Source organism: Podarcis pityusensis (genome assembly GCF_964106645.2).
Source record: "Podarcis pityusensis genome assembly, chromosome: Z".
NCBI lineage: Eukaryota > Metazoa > Chordata > Lepidosauria > Squamata > Lacertidae > Podarcis > Podarcis pityusensis.
In genome coordinates, this window is record NC_138044.1 from 26,480,435 (window position 1) to 26,492,877 (window position 12,443).

At 44.4% G+C, this 12,443-nt stretch overlaps 1 long non-coding RNA gene across 1 annotated transcript; it reads right to left on the reverse strand.

Moving 5' to 3' along the window:
- Nucleotides 1-2,008: 2,008 nt before the first annotated feature.
- Nucleotides 2,009-7,950, reverse strand: LOC308468880. Its single transcript, XR_013981927.1, has 2 exons — nt 4,652-7,950; nt 2,009-2,733 (listed from the first exon to the last, which is right to left on the reverse strand). It is a non-coding gene; the product is annotated as an uncharacterized lncRNA (long non-coding RNA).
- Between the last annotated feature and the right edge of the window lie 4,493 nt (nt 7,951-12,443).

Here is a 12,443-nt window from a genome sequence, read left to right on the forward strand (position 1 = left end):
GTGCACATGGCAAAACTGTAGGGTGAGAATCTTGTGAGTGAGCTTCACCCACCTTATATTTAAAAGCTTGGCAGGAAGGGTGTATCAACTGTTGGGATATCTTCAAAGCTTCCATTCAGTTATAGGCTTCATGCCTTGTTCATGTACCTTTGGACAGGATTCTGACAGCCAGGGAACCACACATACCATGGGCTATTTGCTTCACTCCCCACTAAAATAAACAGTACAAACATTTCATTTTGAATGGTAATTGTGTGGCCATTAACTATGAGGGGCTTGTTGCTGTTTTACTTGGAGGAAAATGTGTAACATCAGAAACCATTCAGTTTACAGTGTGTATGTCAGTGATTGTGATGCACGTTTATTGCATTATACTATAAATTTATTGCCTTATACCAAAGGTTTTCAACCTTTTTGAATCCATGGCTCCCTTAACCAACTACATTCTTTCTGCAGCACCCCTGTGGGGCTCAGGAGCCCAGTTGTGAAGAGAACCCTTGCCTGCAGAGCTGGCAGCCTCTCACTCTTTTTTGAATACTCTCCCTTGTGGAGTGTTCCCCCAGCCTCCTTTCCTCTCCTCTCTCCTTGAGAGTCTTCTGGGCAACTGCTGCTGCCGTCCTTTGTCTCTGAGCTTCCCGCCCCCTGCCGCCCCAAAGACAGATGCCCCCAGAGGCACCATTCACCTGTCGAGCTTATACCCAGGCTGCTGCAACAGAAAGCTGTACAAGCCTTGGGGAGGCAGAGACATGAGAGGGCATCAGGAGGGAGGGAAGAAAAGAGGTACAGAGGCCAATGTTGCCCGCGACACCCCTGACCATAATTCAAGGCACCCCAGGGTGCCATGGCATTCTGGTTGAACACCACTGCCTTATACCACAAAGATAAGCAATAATAAGTCATTCATATAATTTACAATGTTTAAGTCAATAGTGTGAAATGAGCTACAAATGGATATCTTTTAAAGTGTTCAGAAGTTGAATAAAATGGAGGCAAGGCACTGAAGATATTTGGTGCTTCATTTAACCTAAGCTGGCCTTCACTTTTAGATCACTTCGTCTGGGGCAGCAGTGATCAGGGGGATCCAAGATCACACCCCACAACCAAGGAACTGTTGAAACAGCTTACAATAAATGTACGGTAAAATACATGCATATAACACATAACAACATCACCAGGTACATTTAAAAAGACTACCCACTAAAAGCGGCCATCCACAAAAGCCATTTTAAAACAAGAATATTCTCCCTCAACCAACAATCTAAAATAGCTATCAAACCAAGAAGGTATGGTTGCTCAAATGCCTGGGAGAGTAAACATGAGCCTATTTCAGTTCCACTTCTCTTCCCTCCCTTTATCTCTGTCCCCTTAATCCTATCATTCTATCTTTTAACATTTATCACAGACTACTTTCCTCACTGGGAACCAGTCTCATTAATCTTGACTGAAAAGTGCAATATAGTTATAATAAATAAATTAGTGCTCTGCTAAAACCTTCCCTACAGTCTCTGATTTCTTTGAAAGCAAACACGCATGCACACGCATGCACACACACACACAGGTTGTCCCCCATCCCCCAAAAAGGAACAACTGCCAAGTGTATGGTAGAACGTCTTCTTACAAATCTCGGAGGGCCCAACCAAAATATGCCCTATGGGGTTTCGGGAAGCACAGGAATTGGGAAAAAGGAACTTGCTTTAGTTGCATAGTAAAACAAGTACAACTAAAACCATGCATCCCACCCCTGATAAATCCACCATTCTCTCCCCCACCCTTTAGTAATTTTTGGATGCAATTTCTTTTTTCATTCATTGATAGAGAATGGTAAAAAACAAACACACATACACACTGAGAGAATTTTTTTGACACAACACTTAGATAAATACACAAACAGGTTGTATCCAATGTTAACCCTACTCAGAGTAGACCCGTTGGCATTAATGCACATGACTAATTTAGGCTCATTAATATTAATGGGTCTATTCTGCGTAGAATTTATTTAGATATAAAAAAAATGTTTAGGGGTACTCTCATTTTCCCACTCATATTGAAATACTGCCCCTCAATGAGGCCAAGCTTAGATTCACAAAACGTTTAGGGGTATGCGTACCCCTGCGTCCCCCCAGAAAAAAGCACTGGATATAACACATACTCATTAGTCTTCCTAGTTCTATTTGCCTTCTGGATTGATACTTCTGTTTCCTGAGTTCTGTCTTTCATTTCTCCCTTTCTCTGGGATTGCTTTCACACTGCATTTTCTGCAAACAAGGGTTTATTGTGGCATCCATGCAACATAAGCCTTATCAAAATGCCATTCCATATAATCCAGATGTAATATTTATAGGGGGGTGAATTAACATTACAGTTGTTGTTGTTGTTGAATTGGAAGATCTGGATTACGTAAATGGGAAGAGAATGTGGGATGGTATTTGGATGTGGACCACATTGTGCAGATGCTGTGAAAAACCTGCATGCCTGAGCAGCACTGGGTCCATGATAGATTATCATGCTGATGCACCCTGGATTTCATTTGCCCCGAACATCTGTCTTTCTCCCTCCAGGCATTTACTTAGCATCTGAAAGCATCTCTCTTCTCCCAAGCCTCCCAAGTGGCTAACTTGTTGCTTTCTAGGTGTTGTTGGACACCCACTCTCATCAGTCTCAGGGAGGCTGGTCAGGGATGATGGGAGATGATGATGATGAACAATTCATATAACCACTTCACTATAGTAGTCTCTAAGCAGTTTACAAAGAGGGAATGCAAATAAAAAAAACAAAAAAAAACAAAAAGTTAAAACTATAAATTTAAACATAAATTTTAATGCCTGCTGAGTGGGTCCCAGAAGTTCAGATTCATGGTCCAGCAACATCTGAAGAGCATCACTTTAGCAACTTGTTTTAACTTCCCATCTCTTCACCTTCTCTTTCCTCCTCCTCCTGATCTCCCTTCCCATCCTAATTTGCATTTCTTTTTAACAAACAAAAAATAGATTATTAAGACAAGCCTGAGAAGAGGCTTTGTTCCATTTCAGATTACCGTATTTTTCGGACTATAGGACGCACCGGCCCATAGGACGCACCTAGTTTTCAGGGGGGGAAATCAAGGAAAAAAATATGATTCCCCCCCCGCAGCTCTGGGAGCAGTGGACAGGCTGCACGCAGCCTGTCCGCTACTCCAAGACCTTTTCCCTGCTTTTGCGGGAGGTGGCGGAATTCCCCCACCTCCCGCAAAAGCCCACAAGAGCCCCGCGCGACTCCTGCGGGCTTTTCGACCAGGAGGGAGAAGGGACTGAAACGGCCAGTCAGTCCCTTCTCCCTCCTCGGGGAAAAGCCCCCAAGAGCGGCGCGCTCTTTAAAGGGTGCGCGGCTCCTGCAGGCTTTTCTAGGAGGTGAGGGAATTCCCCCCCTCGTAGAAAAGCCAGCAGAAGCCGCGGAGCCCCTTTAAAGAGCACGAGGCTTTTGCGGGCTTTTGCGGGAGGTGGGGGAATTCCCCCATCTCCCCCAAAAGCCCGCAGGAGGGAGAAGGGACTGACTCGGCCAGTCAGTCCCTTCTCCCTCCTTGGGGAAAAGCCCCCAAGAGCCGCTTGCTCTTTAAAGGGTGTGCGGCTCCTGCGGGCTTTTCTAGGAGGTGGGGGAATTCCCCCACCTCCTAGAAAAGCCGCGGAGCCCCTTTAAAGAGCGCGCGGCTTTTGCCTGCTTTTGCGGGAGGTGGGGGAATTCCCCCATCTCCCGCAAAAGCCCCAAGGAGGGTTGGAGAGTAGCGGGAGGGCGTCGCGCGCCTTCCCGCTGCCCCCCATCCTCTGGGGCTGGCGATGGGGGAAGCGCTGCTTTCCCCACCGCCAGCCTCGAAGCCGGGTTGGAGGGTAGCGGGAGGGCGTCGCGCGCCTTCCCGCTGCCCCCCATCCTCTGGGGCTGGCGATGGGGGAAGCGCTGCTTTCCCCACCGCCAGCCTCGAAGCCGGGTTGGAGGGTAGCGGCAAGGCGTCGCGCGCCTTCCTGCTGCCCCCCATCCTCTGGGGCTGGCGATGGGGGAAGCGCTGCTTTCCCCACCGCCAGCCTCGAAGCCGGGTTGGAGGGTAGCGGCAAGGCGTCGCGCGCCTTCCCGCTGCCCCCCATCCTCTGGGTCTGGTGATGGGGGAAGCGCTGCTTTCCCCCACCGCCAGCCTCAAAGAGCAGACTCTCCTGGCTTCAGCGGAAGCAACGTGAAGCCTCCGGAGCGCAGGCTTCGGAGGCTTCGCATTGCTATCGCTGAAGCCAAGGAGTCTGCATTCGCTCCATAGGACGCACACACATTTCCCCTTCATTTTTGGAGGGGAAAAAGTGCGTCTTATAGTCCGAAAAATACGGTAACTGTTGTACATTACTGCACCTCAAGGTGCTGTGTTCATGTCAAGGCCCTTTGAAAAGGTTGCTGGTGGGCCTCGTACTCTGAGGGTTGGTGATGATGGCAGTCAGTTGGCACAGCCATCTGTGGATTATCTCCCCCCAAAGTCAGCCTTCAAAAGTGAGCAAATTGACTGAGATATTCTGTGATTCACATCTCTCTTACAGCCTCTTATTTAAAACAAACTAGGCTGATTAAAGTAACTGCAATTAAAAAGAAAAAGAAAAAGAAAGAAGGGAAGAAAGAAGGAAACCAATTGACCTTAAAGTACCTCATCAATCTTCCAGCTTCTCAGTTAATGTGGAAGTGATTACAGACTGGCGATAGTCTCTTGGATATTGTGTGGCAATCTTTTTCTTTCTTGAAGCTGTGAGAAAAGGATGGGAGGTGTCGCTATTACGTTGTATAATTTTGCATTGATTCTACTCTTCAACAAAAACACTATATACTGGGGTCAAATACTAGCCTTCGATGTTTTGGCATGAATCCAGGCAAATTGATACTACTTGGGGGAGGGTTGTAGCCCAGTGGTAGAGGAATTGCTTTGCATGCAGAATGTCCTCGGTTCAATCCCTGGCATCTTCAGGCACAGCTAGGAATGTCCCTTTCTTGAAACCTTGGAGAAGCTTCTGCTAGTTAGTGTAGCTGATTCAGTATAAGGCGGGGTGTCTCCAAACTTTTTTCAAAGAGGGCCAGATTTGATGAAGTGAACATGCATGAGGGCCGATCATTGACCTTTTTTTAGAACCACATGGAGGAACTGCCTATGGGGGCCGTATTGAACCGACCGGCGGGCCGGATTAGGCCCCCAAAATGGACTTTGGACATGCCTGGTATAAGGTGACAGTGTGCCTGTGACCTTGTGTCTTTTGGATTAAGGTTAGTTGCTTGTCTGAGCAGTTTGCTGGCTTGAGGGTGTGGCTGTGTGCTCTTGACGGTGATGCCCTACCTGTGCACTGCCACCTTATACTGTGTAAGGCAACTTCCTACATTTTAGTGCATATAGCCTGAGTGTTCTGAAACTACTGCTTGAAATGTAGTGTATCTGATAGTAATTAAGTTAATGAGCCCATTTGTAATGTGCCAGTAATACACCACTGAGCTCCTTAATCATTGCCTTATGCTGGGGCTCAATCCTGCCCAGATGTGGAACCTAGGGTCTCTTCTGAAGAAAAGCTGGTATGAGCAGGACAGCCCAAGCAATCTCCACATTGTCAGTGATGCTGAAGAGTGGATGGATCTGGACATCTGTGACCTCGGACTGGAGGTCATGACGCCATGCCCTCCTACCCACGGAATGAAGAACTCAAACTTGGATAAAGCTCCCCCCCCAACCACCCCCATGGGGTTTAATGCTCAGCTCAGTATGATACACAGGTAAACCTCAAATGCACAGTAGGTGTGATACATGGCTAAGCAAGCTAAAACAATGACCCAATGGTTGACATACCCCCAGACTGCAGTTATAAAGGTTGGGCATGACTTTACTGCTGCAAGCAGGACCCATCTTTGGACTTGGCCAGCAAACGGGATAGCTAGTAGTCACTGACAGCCTTATATTTTATGCTTTCTTTTGCTGAATGTGATCGTGTGTTTTGGACACCTGCAAAGGACGTTTCTGTGTCACTATTATATAATGGATTAACAGTGCGATCCTATGCATTTTTCTACAGAAACATTTTCAAGAGTGCCTACTCCTTTGTACACATGTTTTTAGGATTACCGCCTAATTATTCAGTTTTGATCTTTAACTGTGTTTTTTAGATAGCAGAAAAAAGCCTTTTGTGAGCTCACCGTACTTTTTATTCCAAAATTCATTCTATTATTTTCTTACATTTTACCTGCAGCATTTTGCTTTTGTACAATTCCAGCATTTTTTTAAAAAAACAAACAAACGAATTATCCTCCTTTCAATCTCAGAGCTGTTAATATGCCACTGTCGTTACCACATTTAAATGAATTTACGAATTAAACATGTTAATGTTGAATTAATTATCATAATACTCTGGGAAGCAGTCTAATTAGTATGCGCCATATGCATACAATGAAGTTGATATCTATGCAAAGTAATAAGATAAAATCACTGGCTGTTGTAGATTTGACCTTCTAGATCTGGTTGGACAAACAACCACATACCTTTAGAATTCTAGTTGTCACTGCTCATAAGAAGAACTCCACTGGACCAAGCCCAAACCTTACCTAGTCCATCATCCCATTCTCAAAATGACCAACCAGATGCCTATGGGAAGCCTTCAAGCAGAACCTGAGTGCAACAGCTCTGCTTCACTTGGGATTCCTAGCAACTGGTATTCCCAGCAACTGATATTCAGAGGCATACTGCCTCTGACAGTGTAGGTATTGGACATTTATCTTTCAATAATTTGTCTAATCCCCCTTTAAAGCCATCTTCTGCGAATGAATTCCATAGTGAGGAAGTTCTCCCTTTTGTCTGCCCCAAACACTTCCAATGTTCAGCTTCAATGGATGGACCTGGGATGAACTTTTGCAGCATGGAACATTTTCTACTTATATAGGTTCCTTGTACGATTTAGAACCCTGGTTTTCCACGGTCCTAAACTGTGTTTGAAGACTATATGAGTAGAGCAGGTTTCCTTCTGTAGACATTTGCCTCCAACTTGTGGATAGTGTTGAGGACAGTGATTATGGAGGCATGCCTATCCCCACTCTCCTGCACTTCATGGGGAGTTAGAATACCTACCGTATATAGGACTTTTGTCTCCTTCCTCAATTGCCTGTCTCTGTGGCTACTGGTATTCTAAATACCAGAAGTTGCTTCCTGTTGTAGCTTATTATTTAAGTATTTTTTTAAATCTCCCATCCCCTCAACAAGAATTCATGGAGGCTAACAACAATAAATTAAAACCATAAAATAGCAGCCATCAGTTAAGAACCATACAGTTAAGAAACTTCAACACTTTAAAAGCAGCAGAAGTTACAACAGCAATCAAGACACCGGGCAATACAATGAAAACAGATTTAGCCACTATTTATTTATTTTTTTGTATGTGTGTGCCTCTGCAAACCTTAGGATTCTCCCAAAATTGTAGATAGCTCCCTCTTCTACATGGGTGGTGTTATTTTGGCTACATAGCCTAAACATCCCAGATAGAAGGAATAATTCTTGCAAAGTCCTTAATGATATGAGATGATTTGAAAGTGAAAAGAGAAACACATAACATCAAATTATGAAAATTATTGACATGGCATTTCTGCTCTGTTGAATAACTGGCTAATCTGCACTCTTTGGTAACTTCCCTACAGTGGAAAGGCCTTCACATGGGAAGCCTTGAATTCAGGATTTAATGGGATCAGCAGAGATTTAATCTCACTTTCCTGAGCCTCTACTTTTTCTTAAGGTAAAGGGACCCCTGACCATTAGGTCCAGTCGTGACCAACTCTGGGGTTGCGGAGCTCATCTCGCTTTATTGGCCGAGGGAGCCGGCGTACAGCTTCCGGGTCATGTGGCCAGCATGACTAAGCCGCTTCTGGCGAACCAGAGCAGCGCACGGAAACGCCGTTTACCTTCCCGCCTGAGCGGTACCTATTTATCTACTTGCACTTTGATGTGCTTTCAAATTGCTAGGATGGCAGGAGCAGGGACCAAGGAATGGGAGCTCACCCCGTCGCGGGGATTCGAACTGCCAACCTTCTGATCAGCAAGTCCTAGGCTCTGTGGTTTAACCCACAGCGCCACCCGTGTCCCTCTACTTTTTCTTAGGTCCTAGTTATTCCTGTGGAATTTTCTTACCAGTTAATTCCACCCCCCAATTATTTTTCAGCTTGGGTTCTTTACAAGGCAGTTATTTGATTTGTTGATTTATTTATTTTTAAGGATCAAAACCAGGACTGTGGGCAATCCATGCACAAAAGAGAAGAGCAGGCTTTCCTGTGTTAACCGGATGATGGTGCTCCTCTCAATGTATGTGAAGAAAGCTTTTTAAAAAAGTTCTATAACACTCTGATCTTTCTTCCCATATCTGAGATAAGAACAGCCACTCTGTCCCATAAATGCATAATAAAATGTAATTTCAGCTCAAATCTCCATTGCACGCTCTGGGAATTTGGAGCTCAACCCCAAGGGTAAGGCAACCTGATAAGCTCCAGCTCACCAAAATGGTAATGTCCATCATGGCTTGAATCTAATTTGAGAGCTTCTTTGTAGTTCACTTTCCTATGTAAGCAGACCTGAAACGTCAAACCTAATTGAGGCAAAGTATACTGTGGACTTTTCATATTTTTTTTTTATAATGCAGCAATGATGAAACAGCCTTTGGTCCTGGAACAATAAATGTTTAATACCACTTTTGTCTTTCTCTCTGAAGAAAACAAGCTACATCAAAAGGCATCGGGAGGCTTGTTACTTGATCAGTTATCCTTAAGTGACAAACCCCTGAACTCCTTTCAGTGTGTTTATGAACTTGAGGCCAAATGAAACGTGACATGGGAATTCTTCACCATTTTGCTTCAGAAAGATAGAAGCAATTGGGGTTTGTGTGTCCCAAAACTGGTATCACAGCACCAAGGAGGGGTGTTTTAACTCTCCCCTCTACACTACTTTTTTCAATCAACACCTCGCTCCGCCCACATGGGACCCTTATGTTTTCCTCCTTCAATCAAATAGCAGCTGGGGGGTTATTAAATTCCCTGTCTCTGGTCCCATTGCATCCCCAACTGTTATTGTTGTTGCTGGATATTCCGATAATAGATTGCCTTCAGAGAGAGATTTCCTTTCACCAACATTGCCTCCGATAACCCTATTGCCAAGCTCAAGAGCCTATGTGAATTTGAATATTTAACACTATAAAGGTAAAGGGTAAAGGGACCCCTGACCATTAGGTCCAGTCGCGGACGACTCTGGGGTTGCGGTGATCATCTCGTTTTATTGGCTAAGGGAGCTGGCGTACAGCTTCCGGGTCATGTGGCCAGCATGACTAAGCCGCTTCTGGCAAACCAGAGCAGTGCACGGAAATGCCATTTACCTTCCCCCTGGAATGGTACTTATTTATCTACTTGCATTTGATGTGCTTTCGAACTGCTAGGTTGGCAGGAGCAGGGACCGAGCAACGGGAGCTCACCCCGTCGCGGGGATTTGAATCACCGATCTTCTGATCGGCAAGCCCTGGGCTCTGTGGTTTAACCCACAGCACCACCCATGTCCCTTATTTAACACTATTGGAGCTCCTTAAATTTTGACAATGCTTCTTATTTGCTTCAATAAAGGATAATGAGCTGGATGCCCATATATCTCTGGCGCTTTTTGTGTGTGACCTACTGTGGAAAGTAAGAACTGCATCTGTTGCTCCACCTACTTTTGCCTCTAGCTCCACCCACCACAGCATGTGGTAGGCTGTCCAGGAGGAAATGTTGTCCTCCTGCTGAAAGCCATTCCCCACCACACTTAATAGTGCCTAGTCCCTTTGGGCTCCCAAATAAATAGGGTTGCAATCTGTAATTGATTAATTGGTGTGATTTAGCAACTGAAGCCTTAATAGCAGATTAACATTTCAATTGCAGATTGAAGTTTGTCCTCTGGTTAATTGACAGGAGAGACAGCAAGGACAAAAGTTTATTTGGAAGCAAATCTTTTTCAGACTTAAAAGGAAACTTTCCTCAAGGGCACCTTCACAATGAGTTTTGGCAAAACTTCTTTACACTGAATTAATTATTTGATCACTTAATCTCTTAAAAGGCAATTAAGAGAAAGTTAATCAATTAAGAGAAAGTTTAAGTCCTACACATTGATGGGTTTGCAACAAGTTGATGGCCCTACATAGAAGTAGTTGTGGCTGCAATCCTGTACTTGTGAGAAGCAATGGAGAAATGCTCGTGAATAGACACATGGGTGGAATCTAGACACATTAAAAACGTGAAAATCCTTTTTTTAAAAAAATCGTTTTGAAAAATGCATTGAATTTGCTGTATCTCACTGTTACCATCTAGTGTCAAAATTGTATATTGCACTTAACAACACATTCAAAACATTTTATTTGCAGCTGTATATATGAGTCCATGGTGTTTGATTCTTACTGTCTTTCTTCTTAGGGAACATCCAGATGGTAGCTGCATTATGGGGATCACACCCTTAGAACATGGTACAGAAATAATTAAGCGCCTTTAAATTTTATGGAAGTTGAACTTCTGGCTACAGATCATCAAAATGAAAACAAAGGGATTTAATAGTATTAGCATTAGTTGGATTGTGCCCATTTGGTTTACGATTATGGTGCTAGGATACGCAATTCTGACATTTGTCGGCATATATGCAGTGTTTTTTTTCGCCTGGGGGGGGACGCAGGGGTATGCATACCCCTAAACATTTTGTGAATCTAAGTTTGGCCGCATTGAGGGGCAGTATTTCAATATGAGTAGGTAAATGAGAGTACCCCTAAATATTTTTTAAGGGGGGGGGGAAAGCACTGCACATATGCCACTTTTGCTCTAGGCTTTTGCCATTCTGGCTATTGAGGCTCTGAGTTTGGTCATTTAATGGTCTTTCCACAATGCCTTGCCATTATTAAACAAAACTTTTTTTAAAAAATAAAGAAGACTGCTGACCTGGGATAGCATATTCAGCAGGTTTCCAAATTCTCCAGTGCTTGTTTATTTAATAATTATGGAGCGTGATTATGGTAATGAGCTGAGTTCCAATTTACACACATTAGCCATGCATTTTAATGATCTGATTATACAAACTTGAGATACAGTAGATTTAATTTTATATGAAGAAATTTGCTAGCAAGCTGGATTCAAAAGGAAATGGGCTGGGGAAGACTGGAGTCGGTGGGGGTGGAATCAAGCAGACGGGTGATATCTGTAGGGAATTAATGTGGGTTTGTAATGAAATAACTGGATCAGAAGGAAGAAAAAACACCATGACAACTATTATAACACATTCAGATTATCCTCGAGTGCCTAAGTATTGCTGAAACAATGCATCCCGTTGGGTAGCAAGTCCTTTAGAATCATAGAATCATAGAGTTGGAAGAGACCACAAGGGCCATCGAGTCCAACCCCCTGCCAAGCAGGAAACACCATCAGAGCACTCCTGACATATGGTTGTCAAGCCTCTGCTTAAAGACCTCCAAAGAAGGAGACTCCACCACACTCCTTGGTAGCAAATTCCACTGTCGAACAGCTCTTACTGTCAGGAAGTTCTTCCTAATGTTTAGGTGGAATCTTCTTTCTTGTAGTTTGGATCCATTGCTCCGTGTCCGCTTCTCTGGAGCAGCAGAAAACAACCTTTCTCCCTCCTCTATGTGACATCCTTTTATATATTTGAACATGGCTATCATATCACCCCTTAACCTCCTCTTCTCCAGGCTAAACATGCCCAGCTCCCTTAGCCGTTCCTCATAAGGCATCGTTTCCAGGCCTTTGACCATTTTGGTTGCCCTCCTCTGGACACGTTCCAGTTTGTCAGTGTCCTTCTTGAACTGTGGTGCCCAGAACTGGACACAGTACTCCAGGTGAGGTCTGACCAGAGCAGAATACAGTGGCACTATTACTTCCCTTGATCTAGATGCTATACTCCTACTGATGCAGCCCAGAATTGCATTGGCTTTTTTAGCTGCCGCGTCACACTGTTGGCTCATGTCAAGTTTGTGGTCAACCAAGACTCCTAGATCCTTTTCACATGTACTGCTTTCAAGCCAGGTGTCACCCATCTTGTATTTGTGCCTCTCATTTTTTTTGCCCAAGTGCAATACTTTACGTTTCTCCCTGTTAAAATTCATCTTGTTTGTTTTGGCCCAGTTCTCTAATCTGTCAAGGTCATTTTGAAGTGTGATCCTGTCCTCTGGGGTGTTAGCCACCCCTCCCAGTTTGGTGTCATCTGCAAATTTGATCAGGATGCCCTAGAGTCCATCATCCAAGTCGTTGATAAAGATGTTGAATAAGACCGGGCCCAAGACAGAACCCTGTGGCACCCCACTAGTCACTCTTCTCCAGGATGAAGAGGAACCATTGATGAGCACCCTTTGGGTTCGGTCAGTCAGCCAGTTACAAATCCACTGAGTGGTAGCATAGTCAAGACCACATTTTAC